This window comes from Rhinopithecus roxellana, chromosome 5 (genome assembly GCF_007565055.1).
Source record: "Rhinopithecus roxellana isolate Shanxi Qingling chromosome 5, ASM756505v1, whole genome shotgun sequence".
Taxonomy (NCBI): Eukaryota; Metazoa; Chordata; class Mammalia; order Primates; family Cercopithecidae; genus Rhinopithecus; species Rhinopithecus roxellana.
Window position 1 is genome coordinate 79,087,695 of NC_044553.1, and position 26,148 is coordinate 79,113,842.

At 47.8% G+C, this 26,148-nt stretch overlaps 1 pseudogene; it reads left to right on the forward strand.

The window, feature by feature from the left end:
- Nucleotides 1-1,240: 1,240 nt before the first annotated feature.
- On the forward strand, nt 1,241-10,458 carry LOC104682583 (annotated as a pseudogene).
- Nucleotides 10,459-26,148: the final 15,690 nt, after the last annotated feature.

Consider the following 26,148-nt stretch of genomic DNA (forward strand, 5'->3'; position numbering starts at 1 on the left):
TTCCCTAGTGTACCCATTCGACAGGTGAGATGTCTGGGGTCAGAGAGGCGGTGACTGGCCTGGGAATCCAGACAGGACCCTGGGTTTTGCTCTCAGCCCTGCCGTGTGCTGTGCTGGAATTCAGGCCTGAACCCTGGGACCTCCCTGCCCTAGATCCCAAGTCTTCCCAGTTTTCCCATCCCGATGGGGCAGAGCCTGGTCCTGGCAGAGCCACTGGGATGGATCCACTGTGGGTGGGGGGGATAGGAGGGTCCTCAGAACACCTCTGTGCCCTAAGCTGGGTCCTGATGGTGGCTGTGGGCCCCACTGAACACACATGGTACCTTGTCCTGGGGAACCTTCTGCCTTTGGGCAGCTGTGGAAAATGAAGGAGCCCTGGAGGGCTGGCTGGGGGAGACTATCTTCCCTTCTCTTCAAAGTGGTCCAGGCACTGGGGTTCTCTCCAAGTATTTCTTGCTCTATCTGGTCCTCTTGAGGCCTCGCCCTCCTTTTGCCCCGAGTGTTCCCAGGAGGGACGGTCCATCCAGGTGTTCTCCAGGATCAAGGACCCACGGTCCTTCCAAGGTGACCCAGGAGAATGAAGGCCCCTCCTGTGAGGACAGCTCAGAATGGTGGAGTCCACAGTCCCTCCCTGAGTGAGGGTTTCCACGAGCACAATATATCATTTTCATCCCCAAACCGAACACCCTCCTGCTCAGCTGGCATTATTCCTAAAGTGGCTTCACTGTTCAGACTGAAGGGTCACGGGAGCCAAAGTGATGAGCGGAGAAGAACAGAGCAGTCAGGAGAGATCTTGATCCCTGTAGGAAACTGGGCATCTCTGTGGTCCCTGAGCATCTCAGGAGGCCGATTGTACAGAGACCTCTGGTCGCTGACCCCAGTCTCCCTCCACATCCCTGGAATAGCCCACCATGGACCCTTTGCTCCTGGCAGGTGGACACTATTCAACCTGCTGGGGCAGGTGTGTCCCCATTTCATGGCATTTTGGGATGACGGGACTCTCTGTCCAGGTCGCACTGTCCTCAAGTCCTTGGGATGATGCCCACCCCTGCTTGGGGCTTGAGACTCCAGAGACTCATGCAGGTGTGGGCCACTGGGTCTGGCTCCTTTTTACCTGGGGGTGGTGGTGGAATGGGGGGTTACGCAGCCAGCAAGCATCTGGGAGCCCAGTGGGAGCGGTTCAGGTTTTCTCTGAAGCTCTCAGGTACAATGTAACTTTTAGATGATTTTATCTCACAGGATGGGAATCGCAGAGGATGCAGATAGTTTGCGGGCACAGGAGCGAGAGAATATCATTATGAAGTATGAGAAGGTACAGGTCGGTCTGCTCCTTGGAGGGAGGCCTCTTCCAGTGTGCCCTGGTCAAATGGTCCTGGACTCCCTAGGATCACAGGGCGGGGATGGGTGGCCACTACCCCCAGGCCCTTGCACTCTTTACCTTGGACCCCTCACCAAGGCTCCCTCTGGGTTACAGGGACACCGAGCTGGGCTGCCAGAGGACATGGGGCCTGGGCCTGTTGGAATCTACAGCAGCATTGATCGCTTCAGGATTGTGCAGTGAGTCCTCTGTGCTCCCCTCACCCCTAAAGCACCTGTCTCAGCTCAGGGATGGGTTTGCTTTTAGAAAGGCCTTTCTGAGGCAGGACTGTCTCACCGGGTCGGGCCAACCTCCTTTCCAGGGTCAGAACTCCTCCCTGGCTCCCCTGCAGGTCCAGCCTGAGGTTGCTGTTAGGCCAGAGGTGCGGGGCCCATCTAGGGAGTGGGAATGGAGACTGAGCTAGGTCAGGCCCCTGGACTCTCAGCAGTTCTGTCCACAAGTTAGCACAAGAGGAGCAGGGCAGCCTGAGGGTCTGGCCCCCTCTACTTGGAGACAACCCCAGTGAGATCCAAGTGTTGTAGCCACAGGGTAAAGGGACGCCTGGCCCAGCCTCAGGGCTGTTGTCCAGCAGGTCTCTGAGGGACCACCTGCCCCTGTCCTCCCTCATTTCCCTAGAGCTACAGCCCTCACTGCCCCCATCGGGAAGATGGAAAGGCATGGAGACAGTGGGGCCTGTGGCCCTAGGGGAATGGGGGAGAAGATGGGCAAGGCCCCGTTCTGGGCATCTCATGTTAAGGCCAGGGAGGTAGCAGGGCTTGTGGCTAAAGACCCTGGGTCTGGTGCTGGGAAGGGATCTGGGGCCAGGTAAGAGGAGCCCAGCCAGGAGACCATCCCTTAGGGATTATAGGATGGAGAGACAGAGGATCCTGGGGGAAGCAGAGTGGGAGCTGATGAGCCGTGCCACTTCTGAAATGCAGGGTGTGTGGGTCAGGTGCAGGGAGAAGCAGGTGGATGCTGGGAGGTCAGAACCTGCAAGGCCCTTGGGGCTGTCAAGTAGGATGGGCCCCTGGTGCACCAGGAGTACACTGGGCAAGTCTCAGGGCAGGCTGCCTTGACCCTGGAGGGGTGATGCAGTCACTCCCTGAGGTACTCCTGTCAGGGCCCAGTCGCCCACCCTGGGCAGCCCCCATCCCATCTCAGGCCTGACCTTTCTCCGCTCCAGCAGAAAGCAACACCTCCAGTCCAGGACAGGCAGCCCCATTATGCAACCTGACCACCCCCCACGCCAGGGGCCCCAGTAACCCCGGCCAGGCTGGCCCCGCACTCCTTCTTCTCCCAGGTCCTGCCCCTCCTGGGAGTCAACCCCACAGGAAGGCCCTTGTCCTCCCTTCCCTGTGCCTTCTCCTGGGCTGAGCCCTGAGCTGGACGGGGACGGAGCCTGTCCTTTCTGGGGGTCTCCTCTCAGTCTGGGGTGGCTCCAGGCCCTGTGCAGGTCCTCAGTTCTGCCTGGGTTGCCTTACAGTGAGACAGAGCTGCCTCCTGCCACTGCTCGGGAGGTGAAGGTAAGAGCCTGATGCATGCGGGGGCTGGTCAAGGGGTGTGGGGACTGGGCGGGTGGTCGGTGAGGCAGAGGAGGCAGCTGGCCGGGATGGTGGTGGGTGAGGGCAACATGCTATCACCGGGAGGGGCAGCAGTCCCTGCTGGATCTCATCCCAAGTTGCTGTAATTTGGGCAGTTTGATAAAATTCCAAAGTGAGAACCACAGTTGTGACTTGAGGGTGGCCGCCGCCTGTGTCAGGACCCCACCTAGAGGCTGGGACCTGACCTAAGACTGGTGTGTCTGTGGCCTGAGGATAGCATGTCCGGGGGTCCCAAAGCCAGCCCACTGGTGCTCATTTGTTCAAAGGCTCTCAACCCTTAGGGTCTGCCCTTCCCTGGCTCCCTCCAGCTGGGTCCACCAGGGCTTCAGAGCCGAAGACCCAGCATCCACGGGCAGCTCTGGGAAGCCTGGCAGCTCCACTAACGCCAACATTCCTCATTTGACAGCAAATGTGGTGGGAGATAACACGAAAGAACAAGTGGATAGAAATTCTGGGACAATGGGAGACATACAAGAACAGCAAAAAGGTAATGTGTGGAGGGAGAGGCCCCCGGAACCACTTTCTGCAGAGACATGGGACAGGCACCCATGGCTGTGGCCTGGCACCATCAGCCTCTCAGAGGGCGGGTGGCACACTGTCCTCGCCCAGAGGACTGCAGGCCTGGTCGGTGGTTTGCCTGCCTATTTGTGCAAGCATCACCTTGCTGGGAGGGAATCTGAATCTAGGTCTGGGACCACCCGGAGCTCAAGGCTAGGGATGCCCTGGTGACCCAAAGGAAGGAAAAGGTTCAGATCAGAGTCCCGACTCTGAGTGTCCATCCACTCTTTCAATCCTGGGAAGGGAGACCCTGTCCCAGCTTAATGTCACCTCTAACGAGGACTCACGGGGCCAAAACCAACCATTTCCAGAATCCTTGGGCTCTGGTCCTCATTGGGGTCGTCCTGTGGCCTGTGACACCAGATTGTTTTCTGCCCGCCCACAGCTGATAGATCGAGTATATAAGGGCATTCCCATGAACATCCGGGGCCAAGTGTGGTCAGTCCTCCTGAACATACAGGAAGTCAAGTCGAAAAACCCCAGAACATACAAGGTACGCTCAGCCAGAGCACAACAAACAGGACAGGCCGTGTCAGGGGCCCAGGTCTCCAGCTGGAGGGAGCATCAAGCCCAGGCCTGGGGGGTGGGTGGGATGGTCAGATGCACATCCTGGGCACGGACAGTGACATAGTCACCACAGACAAACTCGGCTCTGGTGACCCTCCCTGGCTTCAGTAACAAGCCAAAAAGCAGCTTTGTGCAGAAGGAAACCTTCCTGCTTCCCTCCTTCCCGGAGTGCTGAGTGTGGGCTGACTGCCATTTGGGGCAGGGAGTCTTCCACCTGTTCTGAGGCTGCTTCCTCCTCTTGGCCCTGCCCTACAGGTCATGAAGGAGAAGGGCAAGAGGTCATCTGAACACATCCACCAGATCGACCTGGACGTGAGCGGGACACTAAGGACTCACATCTTCTTCAGGGATCGATACGGAGCCAAGTAAGCCTACGGGAGCCACAGGGTCCTAGCAGACATGGAGTGAACGAAAGGGATGGGGGCTTCCCCGGAGCAGAAGCCAGGGTCACCTAAGAGGGATGACAGAGCTACCAAGAGCTCTCCTGGCCCAGGGAGCAGCCGGTACCATGAAACAAGCACCTCCCTGGTTCCAAGCCCTGGGCCAGACTGGAACACATGGGGCCAGAACACAGGGGGATCCTCAGGAACAGAAGGCAGCAAACAAAATCATGCACAATGGTGAAAAGTGCTCTCCCTGACCCACGGGGACCCATGGTAGGACTCACGGGAGGGTGGCAGGACAGAGAGCCCTTGAGCCTCCCGAGGTAACACTGACATCACCAAATGCTGGGGCAATTAGGGGTCCTGGAAACTGTCATCCTTGTCTGCTGGGAACGTGACATGGCACAGCCACACTGATAGCCAGTTGGGCAGTGGCTCACAAAGCTCAATGGACTTCAACCACGTGTCCCCAAAGTGTCTCAGATATTGAACCCACTGATTTGAAAACTGACATCCACATAAGATGCTCACTGCTTAATTCATTGTCACTCATACACGGAGACTTCGGGGATGGCCTTCAACATGGGAATGGGGAGAGCAAGGCTGGTCTTCCCTCCAAATGGAAGACCCAGTGAGAAAAGGGAACGAGCCAGTGATGCCCGGATGAACGTGGGTTGATCCTAGATGCATTTTGCTGAGGGAAAGAAGCCAGACACAATAAGCTACCACGTAGGATTCCCATTCCTGGGCCATTCTGGAAAAGACCAAATCATAGGGACTGAGAAGCAGTCTGGGTGGCCAGGGGCTGACAGATCGGGGAGAGGCCGGGTGCATAAGGGCCACCCTGGAGACTTGGAAGATGAAAGAGTCACTCCAGGAGGGGCTGAAGCGGTGGCCGGGAGACTCTGCCCATTGGTTTCGAACCGTGGAGGAACTGTACATCCAAAGACTGAACTGGCATGTGTGCAAACTGAAAAAAATAAAGAAAATCATTTAGAGTGAAAAGGATCAGGCAAATCACTGTATGACTGGGCTATCTGCATGTCACAGATGTGGATTTTACTGAAATATTTCCTCAAAGGCCCTGAAAAGCTCACTGCTTATCTGGTGAATCATCTGAACCTGAAATGGGATTTGTTGTTAGGCTTTGTGGACAAAGTGAAACCAACGGCATCTGCACAAAACAAACAAAAGCCTCCTTTCTCTGTCTCCTAGGCAGCGGGAACTATTCTACATCCTCCTGGCATATTCGGAGTATAACCCGGTGAGTATTCCCGGCAGTGACGTTCCCGGGCAGTATTTCCCTGTTCACAGGAGTGGGTGTCTGGTGGGGTGCCATCGCTTCTTTTAAAGTTAGTGTTTGCAACCCACCAAGATATAGGATGTAGGACTCCAGCTCACTGCTGGCATAAACCTCCAAGCAAGGGGGTGGCCTCAAGGGGTCAAGCTGAGACACAAAGGAGTTGGGGCCTGCACTCCTGGTGTCACCTGGGTCTGATCACCACTTCTCAGAACAAAAAATGATGCCCTCCTCCTGGGGCTGCCCTAAAGCCCAGGAGCTTGGCAGGGTCACACGCAGGACGGTGCCATCAGGAGACATTTTGGACAAGGTGCTGAAGTGCCTGATGGACATGGCTCTTGTCATGAAATGAATTTGCACCCTGAGGAAGCCTCTTCTTCAGAGGAAGCCTCTCCAGTCACCTCTCCCCTCTCCAATGACATGAGTCCTCCCAGGTGACCTCAGTCCTCCCAGGTGATGTCCTTCCATGGTGACTCTGGCTCTTGCAGGAGGTGGGCTACTGCAGGGACCTGAGCCCCATTGCGGCCTTGTTCCTCCTTTATCTGCCTGAAGAGGATGCATTCTGGGCACTGGCGCAGCTGCTGGCCAGTGAGAAGCACTCCCTGCAGGGTAGGTGGACAGCTGCCCATGGGACCTCATGCAGCCAGACCCAGGGACCACCACCCTGGCCAGGTGATCTCGGCTTTCAGCCAAGGCACCTTCCTTGTGTAGCCAGCTCCTTGGGAGTCTTCAGGGTGTCTCTGCTGAGGGTCCCACAGGAGTCCGCAGCTGACCCCCAAAGCCCAAGTCAGACGCCTTTCATCCCCATCAGCAGAGGGCATCTCATCCTCCCCGTGGCCACCCTCTGTGTCCTGCTGCCACGCCCGCTGGCTCTGATTCTGTACAGCTGACTCTCCCCTCCCTGAGAGTTCTCCTGCCCTCCAGCTGCCCGGGCTCCTGCTGCCCTTGGTGCCCACGAATGGGCCGACCAAGCCCAGGTGGCAGCATCTACCCATCCCGTGTCCCCTGGCCTGACCCCACTTCCAGGAGACGACCAGGAATCCCAGCACCCACCCTGTTCTGGCCGCCATGTGGTAGCCTCAAGTCAGGCTTGCCCTTTTTGCACCCTGGTCCAGGAGGCCTCCAGAGAAACCTCCAGCCAGGCTCCAGGGGATGTTCCTGCCCCATGTCCCCAAGGCAAAGGCTGCATGGTGAGGTCATCAGATGGGAGGGTGAAAGGCCTTGCGGTTTGGGGGCCTCTCCAGCTGCCCAGCTCTTCCAGCTGATGGCTCCACATCTTGGGGAAAGGCTCTATTTCTTGATGGGCTGGGGGCTTCTCAGGATTCCACAGCCCAAATGGCGGGACAGTCCAGGGGCTCCAAGACCATCAGGAGCATGTGGTACCCATGTCACAACCCAAGACCATGTGGCATCTGGTGAGTTTATGGTGTCTGGTGAGCAAGCTTGGGCTCTTCTCCAGAGGTCCTGCATCCTGTGGGGCTGGTGACTGGCTGAGTCCCAGCCACTGCCTGACCTGGGATGTCGGGTTCTCCATGGGCTGGGAGTTGGTCTATATGACACAGGCACTGGGATGGGGGCCCAGCTCCCGCAGAGCAGAGCAAAGGGCAGTGTGCCCATCGGGAGTGTGGGAAGGGGACGGTGTTGTGGGGAGCCCTGGACACCGCCCAGTGTTCTGCACTAGGGGAAGGGTCTTCAGAGGCCCTGGAAGAGGGAGGTTTTTAGGGCAGCCTAGGGGGCCCTGAGCACCTCTGTTCCTCCCGTCAGGACAAGGAAGGTCTTTGCGCACAGGGTTCCTCATTAGGCTGGCTTCTCCAGATGTTGAATGACGGGGTAAGAAGGCATAGGGAGACCCTGGCTCAGGGACCCTCTTCGCCCTGCAGTGCCCTGCTTCCCCAGCCCGGGGGTCTGGCTCACCCACAGCCCACAGGAGGCTCCGCCCACAGAGGGGTCCCCACAGGACACCCAAACAAAACCCTCTGCCCAGAAGGGGTCATCCCAGGGCAATAACTGGGACTCAGGCCCCGCTTACAGGCAGACTGGGCCAGGACCCAACTTGGGAGGGATCAGGGAAGCCTCAAGCCCTGGGCAAGCTCCACTCTCCAGGAGCCACACCCCCTCCAATGAGTGCCCCCCATGAGGAGCTGCAAGACCTTGTCTGACTCAGCATCCTGGAGGGCTCAGGAAGCCCTCGTGGGGAAGATCACTGACTCTGGGGACTGAAGCCCCAGAGGGCTCAGCTCGAGCCACCAGCCCCAGCCTGGAAGGGCTACAGTCTCCCACACCTGCTATCCCCACAGATCTCTCTTGGGCTCACCCTGCACCTGTGGGATGTGTATTTGCTGGAAGGAGAACAGGTGTTGATGCCGATGACAAGCATTGTCTTTAACGTTCAGAGGAGTAAGTCTACATGTGCCCAGTGGGGCCTGGGGAGCCCTGGGGTCAGACCCCAACTTACCCAAGGGCAGCTTCCTCACACTGTCCTCATGATTCTCTGTTGTGTCCTAGAGGGAGGTCTGGCCAGGTGGGCTGGGCAAGGCACAGTGACAGCGAACCCGTACCCCACATGGCCTAGATGAAAGTCAGGAGGGCCCTGAGCACTTCCTTGCCCAGGTCATCCCCCAGCCACAGGCTCCTGTGCACATCTGGACCCGTGGGGTGGCTACAAAACGTTCTGGCACCACCCAGTGGGAGACTGAAGTGGCCATGGGGTATCAGCTGTGCCCCCTCCCAGGGAACTCTCCTGGCCTGATGTCCACCCTGTCCCTAGAGTGCCTCAAGAAGACGTCCAGGTCTGGCCTGTGGGCACGGTTTCAGAACCAGTTCTTCCATACCTGGGAGTTGGATGATGACACTGTGCTCAAGCATCTTAGGGCCTCTATGAAGAAACTAACAAGGAAGCAAGGGGACCTGCCACCCCCAGGTGGGCTCCAGTGCCATGTCCCCTCCCATGTCACCCTCTGGGGCAGTCAATAGTGGGAGAGTGCCCGAGACCTGCCACCCTACTACCTGGGCCTTCCTCTTCACATTTTCCTCCTCCTCTTCCTCCTGGACTCTAAGAAAGTACAGGAGGCCCACCGGTCCTCAGGGCAGGCGCTCAGTGCGTGTGTACTGGATGTGTTGTGCACACAGGAGGGCGATGTGGGCATGACCCTCCAACAAGCCCCCTCCCACATTCCACAGTGTCTCTGTCTCCCCATCACAGGACCCTCAAGGGCACTAAAGGAGCCAGACCCATTTGTGGGAAACCCTGCCCCTCGCTGCAAGCACCCACAGCCTCAGAGAGCAGCAGAGGCCCCTCACTGCTGCACGCTCCTCCCAGGTTGCCAGGACAACCAGCCTTGAGCCAGGGAGACAAGGGAATCAGGTGTCCCTCACTCCCAGAGCATTCAGGGAGAGGGCACAAGCAGGACCCCGGGCGAGAGCCAGAGCCAAGAATTCAGGCAGATGTGGGAACGGTCACTCCTGGCATGGACTGGGCAACCCAGGAGGGCAGAGGGTGACCCATGTCCGGGTCCAATCACCCACTGTGGAGATGGGTCCCCATGTGAGGTGGCAAAGGGCTGGGTGACATCCAAGTCCCCTCCCACCTGAGTTCTCACTGGGGGCTGAATCCCTGGCCCAATAGCCCTGGGACGAGGGTGTGTGGTAGGAAGCCCCCAGCCAGTCCGAACCCTGGGGGCAGTCCCAGGAGCCACCTGCCATCCCCCAACAGCTTCCCCATGCCAGGTGGCACACACCTCTCCCCTGGGATCAGCAGACTCCAGGCATGTCCTCAGTGTCAGACCACGGGGCCACACAGAGACCCTGAGGACTCCAGAGACCCAGGCAGGTGGGGCCTGGCCGGGAAAGGCCTGCATGGGCTCAGTGGAGACGCTGACCACGACTGTTTTCCTTTCAGCCAAACCCGAGCAAGGGTCCTCGGCACCTAGGCCTGTGCTGGCTTCAAGTGGCAGGACGACCCTCTGCAAGGGGGACAGGCAGGCCCCTCCAGGCCCACCAGCCCGGTTCCAGTGGCCCATCTGGTTAGTTTCCCCACCATGGGCACCTCGTTCTTCCACATCCTGTCCTGGTGGGGCTGTCCAGGAAGACATCTACCCTGTGGGCACTGAGGGTGAGCCCAGCCCAGCCCCGGCTCAGGGAAGAACTCAGGGTTCCTGGAGATTCCTGGAGTGGAACTTGATGCCCCAGGTCCCAACGGACCTGGATGTAGGGGGCCCTTGGTTCCCCCATTATGATTTCGAACAGAGCTGCTGCGTGCGTGTCCCTTCTGAATGTGTCCTGGACAGCTTCAGGACTGTGGGACAGGGCCAGCTCTGGAAGCCCATGGGAACCCTGACACCAGACCCTGCCCAGGCCCATCAGGACTGAGGGAGGTTGGGAGACATCCCACTGCAACAGGGCACCCCATCTGTGGACAAGAGACTTGCACCTAATTTCCACAATGGCACCGTATCCCAGGAAGACCAGCTGGCCACCTTCTGGCAGGCGGAACACCCTGCGGAGGGGGTGAGAGTGGCTTTCACTGCACTGAGCCACAATGTGGACATGGACTTCCAGCCCTGCACTGCACCCAGCACTGATTCCATAGGACACCCCCTTCACAGCTAGGGACGAGCAGCAGTGCGCTCCCACCGCAGGGCCTTGCCCCTGCTCCTCTACTTGGAAAGTTCTCAGTTCCCTCCAGGCTTCTAGAAGCATCTGGGGCAGGGCTGATGGCTGGATAACTTCCCGAGACTTAACAACCCAAGCCAGCTTCACATCCTCATTTTATTTTTTGTTAAACTTATGAAAATTTATTAAGAAAGTGTGCAGCTTGAAAGACATTCACAGATGGAACACACCAGCCCCCAGATCACAAAGTCAACCATGTCCAGCCCCTCCCAGCACCCCCAGTCCTGCCACCAGCATTCTGAATTCCAACAACACCGTGAGCCTGCCTTTGTACTCTGCCCTTATGGAAGGATAACCCCCTTCATGTTTTAAAATAAATGTTTTCTGTTTAAATTATTTTAGATATACAGAAATATTGAAAAGGCACTACAGTGTCCTCCTACACCTTCCTTCCAGCTGCCCCTAATTATGACGTTTTGCAGTACCATGGCACATAAGAAATTTAGGCCAGATGTGGTGACTGACACGTGTAATCTCAACAATTTGAGAGGTCAAGGCGGGAGGTTCAGGTTCACTTGAGTCTAGAAGTCTGAGACCAGCCTGGGAAACACAGGTGAACCCTGTCTCTAGAGAAAAGTCAAAGAAATTAGCCAGGCATGGTGGCGTGTGTCTATGGTCCCACCTAGTGAGGAGGTTGAGGCAGGAGGACTGCTGGAGCCCATGACTTCCAGGAAGCAGTGAGCCATGATTGTACCACTGAAGAATAGAAAGGTAAATATTTGAAGTGTACTTTATGCCACTAGGGAAAGCAAGAAGACTTTTATACCATCAGTATTAAGGTATACAGTTTTCTAAAAATTTATCTCTGCAGTTCAATAAGAAAAAATTCCTGCACATTATATTTGATAGAGCAAATAAATAAAAAAAAATTAAAGGAAATGTCAGTATTAGACTCATGCACTTTTCAAAGCATTACTAAAGAGCATCTCACATTTCTGTTTAAAACACTTGTACCATTGCATAATTAAGTACGAAGATGAGAGTTATTTGAGGTGTTTAAAAGTTGGTGGTGCCACATCTAACTGGTGTAAACTAGATAAAAATCACTATAAAAAAGTTCAAATTCCATGCAAATGTAATGATTATACAATCTTATTGTTAGACATTTTTTCCCAACTACCAAATGGGATAACATCATGTCTATAATTAGCAATAAGAAAATTCTATTTTCACAATCTTCAAAGTCCATTTTTAAAATTTTATACATATCATCTCTCATTTAGAAAATGAACGTTTCTTCTTCTTTTTTTTTTTTTTTTTGAGGCGGAGTCTCGCTCTGTCGCCTGGACTGGAGCGCAGTGACCAGATCTCAGCTCACTGCAAGCTCCGCCTCCTGGGTTTACGCCATTCTCCTGCCTCAGCCTCCCAAGTAGCTGGGACTACAGGCGCCCGCCAACTCGCCCGGCTAGTTTTTTGTATTTTTTAGTAGAGACGGGGTTTCGCCGTGTTAGCCAGGATGGTCTCGATCTCCTGACCTTGTGATCCGCCCGTCTCAGCCTCCCAAAGTGCTGGGATTACAGGCTTGAGCCACCTCGCCAGGCCTAGAAAATGAACGTTTCAATATGCTTATTACACCTCAGAAGAAAAATTTTCAATTTTACAATCTCAAAATTTTTGCTAGTCATTAAAATAAAGCATTCAGCATCAAAGGATATACAGATACACACTCTTAAGTAATTCATATACAAGGACCAGAGTATTAGAGACCTAAGCTGCTCATTTCATAAGACAGGGGACCCTTGTAGTATTTATTTTAAAAAGAAAGAGCCCCATTCAACAAGGGAAAGATCATAATTTAAAAATTAGAAACTAAAAGAAAAATAAGCCTTAAAGCTTCAGTGTATGAATATCTACCATTAAAAAGAATGAGAAATAGACACTCGGGACGTCAGACATACTGACCCTTCAAAGGAACATGGATACAAATATGTAACACCCAATCAAATGGTACCAACACCACAATCCTGTGTGACAGCAAATAGTGACCAAATCTAAAGAATTCCCAAAGTTGTATTGAAATATATTTTTCTGAAGGTTTTTAAGCAAGTCACAAAACAGCCTTACTTCAATTTTACTGCTTCCCAGTAAATAAAAATGAAAATAAATAAATGGGTGATAGGAATTAAGCAGAAAATGAGAAACAAAGTGATCATCACAAAATGTATAATTGGGGCCAAAATCCAACTAACTAAAGGTGTTAAAAATATAAAGAGTTTCCTACAGATTAATTTTATTCACTAAATGTATACCAACATTTACTATCAATATTAATATTCTTTTATATATTGATAATACCTGAAAAATTTCCAGAACAGAAGACACAAAGCCACTGACTGAAGAACCACTATAAATCAGAGTAAATAAAGATATACACCAAGGGACGTTAATAAAACTACAGAAAACTAAGGGAAATAAATGAAAATTTTATTTTATTTTATTTTATTATTATTATTATTTTTTTTTTGAGACGGAGTCTTGCTCTGTCACCCAGGCTGGAGTGCAGTGGCCGGATCTCAGCTCACTGCAAGCTCCGCCTCCCGGGTTCACACCATTCTCCTGCCTCAGCCTCCCGAGTAGCTGGGACTACAGGCGCCCGCCACCTCACCCGGCTAGCTTTTTTTTTTTTTTGCATTTTTTAGTAGAGATGGGGTTTCACTATGTTAGCCAGGATGGTCTCGAACTCCTGGCCTCGTGATCCGTCCATCTCGGCCTCCCAAAGTGCTGGGATTACAGGCTTGAGCCACCGCGCCCGGCCAAAAAATGAAAATTTTAAAAACAAAAGGCAAGTTATCAAACGAAAAACTAGATAACTAAATAAAGCCAGAAAACATTTTTTAAAAGATTTCCATTAAAGGGAACACCAAATAATTTTCCTTGGGTAACAGGAAAATGATTCCAGAAGGAAGCTCAGAACTGAAGAAAAACATGAAGAGCGATAAACATGGAGGCACACTGAATATATAATGAACATATAAAACATTAATGCTTTCACACTCATTTACAATGCAAATGACCATTTACATTAAATACTAAAACACTGGTTGGTTTGTGAATGTACGTAGCTTTCTGATAAAACTATAACAAAATCTGGAAAAGCAACAGGTGAAAGAAGACTATATGGTTTCACTCTACATTTCGTGTTAAGTGGTACACACAGGCCGGGTGAGGTGGCTCACGCCTGTAATCCCAACACTTTAGATAGCCAAGGCAGGCAGATCACTTGAGGTCAGGAGTTTCAGAGCAGCCTAGCCAATATAGCGAAACCATGTCTCCACTAAAAATACAAAAATTAGCTGAGTATAGTTGTGTGTGCCTGTAGTCCCAGCCATGCAGGAGGCTGAGGCAGGAGGACTGCTTGAACCTGGGAGGTGGAAGTTACAGTGAGCCAAGATACTGCCACTGCAGTCCAGCCTGGGCAACACAGCAAGACTCTGTCTCAAAAAGAAAAAAAAAAAAAGGGATACACTCAGTAGACTCAATTTACTGATAAGAAAATTATAATCCATACAGCAACCACTATATAAATATAAATACTTATCTATATAGGAAGAGATATGGCCAAAAAGGCAATTTAAGGCAATTTAATGTAATTAATTAAATTTAAATGCAATACTAACTGTTGCATTGTTAAACTGATTAAAATACAGCACTGAAAAATAATCACAAAAAAACAGAAGAGAAATAAGAGGGAAAATCAATATTAAGAACAAACAGCAGAAGACTTCTACTTCTGTCCAAGATAGACTAAGATAGTGTAGAGAAAGTCACAAGGGCAAGTGGAAAATGTCTTGAACGGAATGGCAACAAATATGAAATTTATGAAAACTTGAGATGTAGGCTGGAGCAGTGGTGGCTGACGCCTGTTAATGGCTTGAGCTCACGAGCTTGAGACCAGCCTGGGCAACATGGTGAAACCCTGTCTCTACGACAAATACAAAAACATTAGCCAGATAAGGTGGTGTGCACCCGTAGTCCCAGCTACTTAAGGGGCTAAGACAGGAGGATCGCTTGAACCCAGGAGGTTGGGGCTTCAGTGAACCGAGATCACACGACTGCCCTCCGGCCTGGGTGACAAATTGAGACCCTGTCTCAAAACAACAACAACAGTGGCAAAAACAAAAACAAAAACAACACAACTTGTGGGATTCAATAAAAGCAATAGAGAGGAACTTACAGCATATATATTTTCATTAGAAAAGAATATCTAAAAGAAAAGACCTAAGTTTCCACCTTTATAAGTTAGAAAAGAAGAGGAAAATATAACACATAGTAAGTAGTAGGAAGGAAATAATAAAGAGCAGAAGTTTAACAAAATAGAAAACAGGGAGATGGCATAAAAAATTAACAAAGCCCAAAACTTTCTTTAAAGAGGTCAAAAAACTGAACAATTCTATTTGGACTGGTCAAAAAAATAAAAATTAAAATTAAAACAAAGAAAAATCCAGAACACAAATCACCAACATCTGGCCGGGTGTGGTGGCTCACGCCTGTAATCCCAGCACTTTGGGAGGCCGAGGCAGGTGGATCACGTGAAGTCTGGAGTCACGACCAGCCTGGCCAACATGGTGAAACCCCGTCTCTACTAAAAATACAAAAAATTAGCCATGTGTGGTGGCATGCACCTGTACTCCCAGTTACTCAGGAGGCTGAGGCAGGAGAATCACTTGAACCAAGGAGGCGGAGGTTGCAGTGAGCCAAGATCCTGCCAATGCACTCCAGCCTGGGTAACAAGAGCAAGGCTCCATCTCCAAAAAAAAAAAAAAAAAAAATTAAGTTAAAAAAAAAATTCACCAACATCAGGAATAACAATGGGGTAATAACCACCAATGCTAGCAAAATTAACAAAATAATAATAAAATACTATTGGCGGCTGGGTGCAGTGGCTTGTGCCTGTAATCCCAGCACTCCGGGAGGCCAAGGCGGGTGGTTCACCTGAGAACAGGAGTTCAAGACCAGACTGGCCAACAAGGCAAGATCCTCTCTCTACTAAAAATAAAAAAAATTAGCTGGGCGTGGTGGTGCCTGCCTGTAATCCCAGCTACTTGGGAGGCTGAGGCAGAGAATCACTTGAACCTGCGATATGGAGTCTGCAGGGAGCCAAGATCATGCCACTGCACTTCAGCTTGGGTGACAGAGCAAGACTCCATCTCAAAAATAAATAAATAAATAAAATAAATAAATAAATACTGTTGGCAATGTTAGTCCAACAGTTTCAGCAACTTGTACAAAGTTGTCAAATTTCTTGGAAAAATAGAGCACACCAAAATTGACTTAAGCATATAAAAATAGGCTGGGCCCACGGCTCAGGCCTGTGATCCCAACACTTTGGGAGGATGAGGCAGGAGGACAGGTTGAGCCCAGATGTTCGAGACCAGCCTCGGCAACAAAGCGAGACTGCTTGTCTCTACAAAAAATGGAAAAAAAAAAAAATATTAGCCAGGCATGGTGTGCCTGTGGTCCCACCTGTTCAGGAGACTGAGGCAGGAGGATCATTTGAACCCAGGAGTTTGAAGCTGCAGTGAGCTATGACTACATCACTGCACTCTCACCTATTGATCTTGGCTCACTGGGCAACAAAGTGATACACTGCTAAAAAAAAAAAAAAAAAAAAAAAAAAAAAAAGGAAAGAAAGAAAGAGAAAGAGAGGAAGGCAGGAAGGGAAGACAGAAAAGAGAAAGGAGAGGGAAGACAGAAAAGAGAAAGAAGAGAAAAGGGAATGTCCCTATAATTTTGCCAAAAAACAAATTTATCAGAAATTTTCCCAGAAAAGTTTCAGTTTCTCATGAAGTTCTATATAGAATTCAAAGAAAAACAACACCAAATTTACACAAACTGTTTCATTTTAAGTGACAAGCATAATCCTCAACAAGCACCTGACAAAACCACTATAATTCTTAAAGAAACAGAGAATGAAAGTACATGACGAAAATAAAATACATGTCAGGAGATGGACAAGTGAATTTACAATATCAGAGGATTCAGAAGAGGAAAAAAGTACATAGTAACATTAACTTTTTTTTAAGCTAATAGAGAGGGTAGAATGGAATGACTGAAACAAACCAGAATAGGAAAGACAAATACAAAATTTAATAAGATGGAAGGTTTACACCAGGTGCAGTGGCTCATTCCTGTCATCCCAACACTCTTAAAGCTGAGGCAGGAAGATCACTTGAGCCCGGGACTACAAAGCTACAGTGAGCTAGGATCCTGCTACTTGCACTCCAGCCCGAGCAACAGAATGAAAACCTGTCATTTAAAAAAACAAAAAACAAAAAAACAGAAGTTTGGAATAGTGAAGGCCTTTCTAACTAATAACTCAAAATACAGACACCATGAAAGATTAATAAATTGAACAAAATGAAGTAAAAAATGCATGCATGGTAAAAAAAAAAAAAAAAAGTTTTTTTTTAAAAGCACAATATAAATAAAGACTAACCAGATGGGCAAAAATTAGTCCAACTTGTATCAAAACAGCATAATAATATATGAGGGGCTCCTTATGAACGCTCCAATAAATCACACTGGAAAAATCAACAACTGTGGCTGGGCACGGTGCTCACACCTGTAGTCCCACCACTTTGGGAGGCTGAGGTGGGTGGATCCCGTCTCTACTAAAAATTAAAAAATCAGCTGGACATGGTGGCGTGCACCTATAATCCCAGCTATTCAGGTGAGTGAGACAGGAGAGTCCCTTGAACTGGGGAGGCAGAGGCTGCAGTGAGCCAAGATCAAGCCACTGCACTCCAGCCTACGTGACAGAGGGAGACCCTGTCTCAAAAAAAAAAAAAGAGAAAGAAAGAAGTATCAACAACCAAGTCAATAAGCAGACCACAGAAAAGAACAAATTGCTCTTTAAACTATAAAAAAATGTCAGCTTCACTAATACTGGCAGAAATGCAAAACTACTGCTTGGATATACAAACTTTTACCTGTTGTTAGATTACCAAAGGTATGAAGAACAGCTTTTTTATTCGTATATTGGTAAAACTGGGAACATATATTCGTAAAACTACAGGGAGAATAATTTGGGACCATCTATCAAAATTAATTGCAACACTCCTTTGACCCAATGTTTCCACCTATGGAAATTAATAATCCTATAGATATACTTGTATACAAGCAAAATGACACATATACAAGAGTTAGTCATCAAAGTAGATGATCAGAAAGTGCATCAACAACTGATCAATTAGATAACATGGTTAAAAAGGAAAAAAAAAGCTCTGTACTGAAAACAGGATAAATTGTTCACGCCGGGTGCGGTGGCTCACGCCTGTAATCTCAGCACTTTGGAAGGCCAAGGCAGTAGGATCATTTGAGGTCAGGAGTTCAACACCAGCCTGGCCAACATCGTGAAATCCCATCTCTACTAAAAATATAAAAATTGGCTGGGCGTGGTGGCGCATACCTGTAATCCCAGCAACTTGGGAGGCTGAGGCGGGAGAATCGCTTGAGCCCAGAAGGTGGAGGTTGCAGTGAGCTGAGACTGCACCACTGGATTCCAGCCTGGGCGAATGAGTGAAGCTTCAAATAAAAAAAGAAAACTGAAGAAAAAAGAAAACAAAAGTCTCAAAAAAAAAAAAATAAATAAAAATAAAAAAAACAAGGTAAATTGTTCAGTGAAATAAATTAAGATGCAGAAGAGTATATAATATTAACCCATTTGTATAAAGATGGAGGGAGTAAATATTTGTCTATTCACATTTGAATATGCAAAAGAAACCTAGAAAGACATGCAAGAAAGTAACAATTACATGGTAGCAGGAAAGCTATTGATAAACTGGGCCGATGAGGAAGAGGAGTAACAAGAAGGATTTTGAATATATTTTCAAATTTTGTACAATCTGACTGTATAACATAGTCTGAAAATTAAGCCATAAAATACATATAGCTAGCCAAAATCATTGTATTTTTCCCTTTTATCTACTCACACCATTACTCTAGTCTATGGCAAAATTACTTTAGAGGTGGCTACCCAAACTGGAGAAGGGTATAGTAATAATAGCTAAACCTCTACTTTTTTTAGCTGCCTCATCACATATGCCAGGGTCTAATAAATTCACATGTACACATTTCAGAATAGTACTGAGGTGTAGAAAAATATGGTTTCTCTGACAAAGATAACTAAAAGTGGAGAAGAAAATGAGGCATACACAAGAGTCCATAGGAAAGCACACCAAAACGTGATACAGAAGTCAGCATTTCTTTCTTTCTTTCACCTTTTTTTTTTTTTTTTTTCTTGAAACAGGGTGTCACTCTCACCTGTCCCAGGGACTGAAGTACAGTGGTATGACCATGGCTCACTGCAGCCTCGACCTCCTAGGCTCAAGTCATCCTCCTGGCTCAGCTTCCCAAGTAGCTGGAACTACAGGCGCATGCCACCATGTGTAACTAAGTCTTTTTATTTTTATTTTTTATATTTACTTTTGCAGAGACCAAGGTCTCCCTATGTTGCCCAGGCTGGTCTCAGACTCCTATGCTGCAGTGAGCCTCCTACCTTGGCCTCTCAAAGAGCTGGGATTACAGGTGTCAGGCAGCACACCCAGCCTAAAAGTCAACATTTCTTTATATTCAAGCAACAAAGATCCTCAGAATTAAATAAAATTAATATTCACTAGAAACATCATCTGTCTAGAGATGTACAAAAGAGAAAAAAAGAACCTAAAACAACAGATTTTAGGTCTAACAACAACAACAACAAAATGTGGCTCATTTTTCAAAAAAAATTCATAATACAAGAGCTATATCCATTTTAAAAATAGACTTTTTTTTTTTTTTCTCTGAGACAGTCTCCTTCTGTCATGCAGGCTAATGGGCAATGGTGCAATCTTGGCTCACTGCAACCTCCACTCCCCGACTTTAAGCGACTCTCCTGCCTCAGCCTCCCAAGTAGCTGGGACTAGAGGCACCCACCACCACGCCTGGCTAATTTTTTTCTATTTTTAGTAGAAACCAGGTTTCACTATGTTGGCCAGGCTGGACTCGAACTCCTGACCTCAGGTGATCGGCCTCCCTCAGCCTTCCAAAGTGCTGGGATTACAGGTGTGAGCTACCTTGCCCAGCCAAAAAAATTAGAATTTTAATTAGAAGTATGTATTTAATAGATCATTCTGCATAAAATATCCAATGCTTGTTTGTCCACAAAGTAGAAAAATTGTGGGTCAATACAATAAAGATTCATAAATTACAGCCACTACTGTTAAACATGAGTAGAAAACGCTGTTTAATTTGATGAAATAAAATAAACTACCAGGTATTTGAAGATACTCCACCGCCCCAGTTTTCAATAAAAATTTTTTCAAGAAATCTCTGCACTTACCCCCATTATCTATTCTTTTTTAGGCTCCATCCTGATGGGGACACAGTTCATATTTCTATTAAAAAAAAAAAAGAAACAGGTAATGAAGAAAGATTTCAGATGATCAAAAACGTAGTATCTTCCCTACAACTTCAAAACTCCTGAAAATGGGAGAGCAGCATTTGTACTAGCTGTCCCCCAAGAATATTTCAGAACTTTCTTCACAAACAGTTGTTCCCAACGACATGTGATCTTCTTCAGAGGACAAGCTATTTTTTTAAAGTACATTTTAGGCAGGGCGCGGTGGCTCACGCCTGTAATCCCAGCACTTTGGGAGGCCGAGGCAGGCGGATCACGAGGTCAGGAGATCGAGACCATCCTGGCTAACATGGTGAAACCCCGTCTCTACTAAAATAATACAAAAAATTAGCCGGGCGTGGTGGCAGGCAACTGTAGTCCCAGCTACTCGGGAGGCTGAGGTGGGAGAACGGCGAAAACCTGGGAGGCGGAGCTTGCAGTGAGTTGAGATTGGGCAACAGAGGGAGACTCCATCTCAAAAAATAAAATAAAATAAACAAATAAATAAAGTACATTTTAACTTTTAAACTCCTGCCACGGGCCAGGCTCGGTGGCTCATGCCTGTAATCCCAGAACTTTGGGAGGCCAAGGCAGGTGGATTACCTGAGGTCACGAGTTTGAGACCAGCCTGACCAACATGGAGAAACCCCCTCCTACTAAAAATAAACAATTAGCCAGGAGTGGCCGCGCATGCCTGTAATCCCAGCTACTGGGGAGGCTGAGGCAGGATAATTACTCGAACCCGGGAGGCAGAGGTTGTGGTGAACCAAGATCATGCCATTACACTCCAGTCTGGGCAACAAGATCGAAACTCCATCTAAAAGAAACAAAACAAAACAAAAAACTCCTGCCACAATTTTTTAAATCTTTAATGAAAACACAAGGATGCTGGGATTATTTACCTGGGGAGAGGGAGTAAAAAACAAAAAGGTCCTCTCAACACAAGAATGGAGCAAAGCTTTTAACATCTGCCTGTTACCTGTTTACTTCCTGTCATTTTTTTTTTTTTTTTTTTTTTTGAGCTGGAGTCTCGCTCTGTTGCCCAGGCTGGAGCACAGTGGGGCGATCTCAGCTCACTGCAAGCTCTGCCTCCTGGATTCGTGCCATTCTCTTGCCTCAGCCTCCCGAGTAGCTGGGACTACAGGTGCCCGCCACCACACCCAGCTATGTTTTTTCTATTTTTAGTAGAGACGGGGTTTCACCATGTTAGCCAGGATGGTCTCGTTCTCCTGACCTTGTGATCTGCCTGCCTCAGCCTCCCAGAGTGCTGGGATTACAGGCGTGAGCCACTGCGCCTGGCCCTTTACTTCCTGTCTTATGGCCAGCTAGGATGACTGCAGTCAAGTAGGTCTGGTTTCTCTTAAAGAGCCATACTCACGAATTTAGAATTTTAATTTAAGTGGCAAGAAATGATCTCGTGCATGCTGATTTCCCTTCTGAAAGGAATTAGGCTAATCAGCTATTATTGTTCAAACACAATGGTACTCAAAATTTATTGTGGATCCCTCTCCCTCCCCTCCTCAGAATGTAAAAGCAAAAATAAACGTGGAGCCAGTACTACCCCTTCTTATGAAACACAGTAAGTTTCAATGGCATTGTCTTACTATGAAGAATAAGTTCCTGAAAGTCGCACTTGAGTATTATTTATACCCCAGTTTGTTTCCAAAAGAGGTTCTGCAGCATACAACATAGTAATATAGGCCGGGCACAGCGGATCACACCTGTAATCCCAACACTTTGGGAGGCTGAGGTAGGCAGATCGCTTGAGCCCAGGGGTTTGAGACCAGCCTGGGCAACATGGCAAAATCCCACCTCTACAAAAAAAAAAAAAAAAAAAAAAAAAATTAGTTGGATGTGGTGGTGGCGCACCTGTAGTCCCAGCTGCTCAGCAGGCTGAGGCGGGCAGATCAATTGAGCCCAGAAGGTCAAGGCTGCAGTGAGCCATGATTGCACCACTGTACTCCAGCCTGGGTAACAGAGTGGACCCTATCTCGAAAAAACAAAAAATGTGTATATATATATACACACACACACACACACACACACATTATATATATACACACACATATACACACAGATACTATATATATACACACAGATACTATATATACACACACTATATTTACACACCCTACATATAAATATATATACACTTACATACGTATATAAACTACAACAATTAGAGTAGAAAATTAAGTTGAAATAATTTTAAAAGGACAGAAGGCATAAGCCATAAAAGCCTACTGAGGCCAGGTGCAGTGCCTCACACATATAATCACAGCACTTTCAGAGGCAAAAACGGAAGGACCACTTAAGGTCAGAAGTTCAAGACCAGCCTAAGCAACAAAGTGAGACCTCATCTCTACAAAAAATAACTTTAAAAAAAAATAGAGTCTATTGGCAAGGCGTGGTGGCTCGTGCCTGTAATTCCAGTACTTTGGGAGGTCAAGGTGAGCGGATCACGAGGTCAAGAGATCGAGACCATCCTGGCCAACATGGTGAAACCCCATCTCTACTAAAAATACAAAAAAATTAGCTGGGCGTGGTGGCACGTGCCTGTAGTCCCAGCTTCTTGGGAGACTGAGGCAGGAGAATCACTTGAAACTGGAAGGCAGAGGTTGCAGTGAGCCGAGATCGCGCCACTGCACTCCAGCCTGGGCAACAAGAGCTAAACTCCGTCTCAAAAAAAAAAAAAAAAAAAGAAAAAGAAAAAGAAAAAGAAATTACAGAGCGTATCGATAAAAAGTTTGGATATTTATGCCTCCAAATCTCATGTAAAAATATACTCCCAATGTTGAAAGTGGAGTCTAGCAAAAGGTGTTTGGGTAATGGGGACAGATCCCTCATGAATGTCTTGGTGTTTTCCTTGTGGTAATGAGTGAGTTTCTTGCTGGTGTTAGTTCACTTGAGATCTGATTGGTAAAAGAGCCTGCCATCTTGCTCCCTTCTCTCACCATGTGACACTCCTGGTTCCCATTCCCACTCCCCCATGAGTAAAAGTTTCCTCAGCCCAAAGGTGTTGGTGGTATGCTTGTACAGCCGACAGAACTGTGAACCAAATAAATCTCTTTTCTTTATGTTAATAATCTACCCAGTTTCAGGTATTCCTTTATAGCAACACAAAACAGACTAATACCGCTATATTTCTTGCCTTTCAGTATTTCACTCTCCCGATTTTCCTATTACCTCTTTGGCAGCACCTTTCTGATCACCCTATCAGACCTTTAAATGGTGAAGTTCCTCAGGTCTCTGGCCTAAGATGTCATCTTATTTCACGTGAAACACTAGGCAATCTTATTCATTGTCCAAATTTCCATTAGCAACTAAATTATAAAAATAGAACAGAGAATCCCAAATTTTATCTATTTGTATCTGTCCTCAGGTTCAGGTATAAAACTCTATATGCTACATAAACACTTTATTTTATTTTATTTTGAGACGGAGTCTCACTCTGTTGCCCAGGCTGGAGTGCAGTGGCTCGATCTCGGCTCACTACAACCTCCACCTCCAGGGTTCAAGCAATTCTCCTGCCTCAGCCTCCCAAGGAGCTGGGATTACAGGTGTGTGCCACCACTTCCATCTAACTTTTTCTATTTTTAGTAGAGATGGGGTTTCATCATGTTACCCAGGGTGGTCTCAAACTCCTGGCCTCGAGTGATCCACCGACCTCAGCCTCCTAAAGTGCTAGGATTACAAGTGTGAGCCACTGCACTCAGCCTACATAGACACTTGAAACGCTCCACAATTTATGACAAAACCTGCTCTTCCTGCTCTTTCCATATATTGGTAATGATATTTTCAATGACCCATTGCTCATGCAAGACACCTAGTATACATAATCTTTGACCACTTCAAACCTTACTCCCTAACCTCACTTTTTTTTTTTTTTTTTTTCCTGAGATGGAGTCTCGCTCTATCGCCCAGGCTGGAGTACAGTGGCGTGATCTTGGCTCACTGCAAGATCCACCTCCTGGGTTCATGCCATTCTCCTGCCTCAGCCTCTCGAGTAGCCGGGACTACAGGCACCCGCCACCATGCCTGGCTAATTTTTTGCATTTTTAGTAAAGACAGGGTTTCACCGTGTCAGCCAGGATGGTCTCGATCTCCTGACCTTGTGATCTGCCCGCCTCGGCCGCCCAAAGTGCTGGGATTACAGGCGTGAGCCACCGCGCCCAGCCCTAACCTCACTTTTAATCCATAACTATATTGTGCCCTTCCTCTTCCTCAATACTGGTGAGATCTGCCTATCTCTCTCCATCTCCACTATTACCCTACTTAAAGCCAGCATCGCCTTTCATCAGGACCACTTCAGTCACCTCCTAAATGCAGTAGCTGCCCAGTTATCCATGGGAGAAACATTCTAAGAACCCCAGTGGATGTCTGAAATGACAAATGGTACTGAGCACTTTATTCTGTTTTTTGCTATACATACATACCTATAAAAAAGTTTAATTTACAAATTAGGCACAGTAACAGATTAACAACAATAATAAAATAGAACAGGCCGGGTGTAGTGGCTCACGCCTATAATCCCAGGACTTTGGGAGGCCAAGGTGGGGGGGGCAGATCACCTCAGCTCAGGAGTTCGAGACCAGCCTGGCCAACATGGTGAAACCCCATTTCTACTAAAAAGGCAAAAAAATTAGCTGAGTGTGGTGGTGCACACCTACAGTCCCACCTAAGCAGAAGGCTAAGGCACAAAAAATCAATTGAACCTGGGAGGTTGCAATGAGCTAAGACCGTGCCACTGTACTCCAGTCTGGGTGACAGAGAGAGACTCCACCTCAAAAAATTTTAAAAATTAAAAAAAAATTATAACAATTTACTATGAAAAAGTTATGTGAATGTGGTCTCTCTCAAAATACAGTCTGCATAACAACAACCAGACACACAATAGTGGTCCCATGAAATTAAATGGAACTGAACAATTCCTATTGCCTAGTGACGTAGTGATATAATAGCCATAGTAACATGACAGAACAATTTTTAAACTACATGTAGTGTACATTAAGTGCACAATGTTTATGAAGTCTACAGCAGTTGTAGCAGTCCATTCTCTCACTGCTATAAAGAACTACCTGAGACCGGGCAATTTATAAAGATAAGAGGTTTCATTGACTCACAGTTCCACATGGCTGAGAAGACCTCAGGAAACTTTCAATCACGGTGGGAGGGGAAGCAAGCACGTCTTACATGGCAGCAAGCAAGAGAAAGAGAATCTGTACGTAGGAAAACACTGCCACTTTCAAAACCATCAGATCTCAAGAGAATTCACTCACTGTCACAAGAACAGGATGAGGGAAACTGCCCCTATTATCCAGTCACCTCCCTCCTTCAACACATTGGGATTACAATTCCAGATGAGATTTGGGTGGGGATACACAGCCAAACCCTATCAGTAATGTACAATAATGTCCCAGGCTTTCACATTCACTCACCACTTACTAACTGACTCACCCAGAGCAACTTCTAGTCCTGCAAGCTTCATTCATGTTAAGTCCTATACAAGTGCATTTTTTTTTCTTTCATACCATTATTTTAGCTGTACCTTTTCTATGTTTAAAAACACAAATACTTACCATTATGTTAAGTTGCTTACAGGATTCAGTAATGAAATGTACAAGTTTGCAGCCTAGGAGCAATAGGCTATACCACGTAGCCTAGGTATGTAGTAGGCTATGCAATATAGCTTTGTTTAAGAACATTCTAAGATGATTGTGCAATGACAAAATCACCTAATGAGGTATTTCTAAGAAAATACCTCCCTCCTGCATGACACAACACATGATTCTACCTCACTGTACTCTACTCACTTATTTTCAGAGGGGTTGACCATGGGGAACTAAAATCAAGGAAAGAAAAACTGCAGATAATGGAAAATGACTGTAGTCTCTTAATATTCACTCTTAACCAACTATCACCAATCTGCAGAATGAACTTTTCACAACGAAACGAACTTCAGAAATGCAAATCCAAATATACCACTGCCCACTTAAAAACACTTCAATAGGCCAGGCACTGTGGCTCAAACCTGCAGTCCCAGCACTTTGGGAGGCTGAGGCAGGCAGATCATGAGGTCAAGAGATCGAGACCATCATGGCCAACATGGTGAAAACCTATCTCTACTAAAAATACAAAAATCATCTGGGTGTGGTGGTGTGCACCTGTAGTCCCAGCTACTCGGGAGGCTGTGGCAGGAGGATGGCGTGAACCCAGGAGAAGGAGGTTGTACTGAGCCGAGATTGCACCACTGCACTCCAGCCTGGCGACAGAGCAAGACTCTGTCTCAAAAAAATAAAAAAAATAAAAAATAAAAAACACTTCAATAGTTTCCC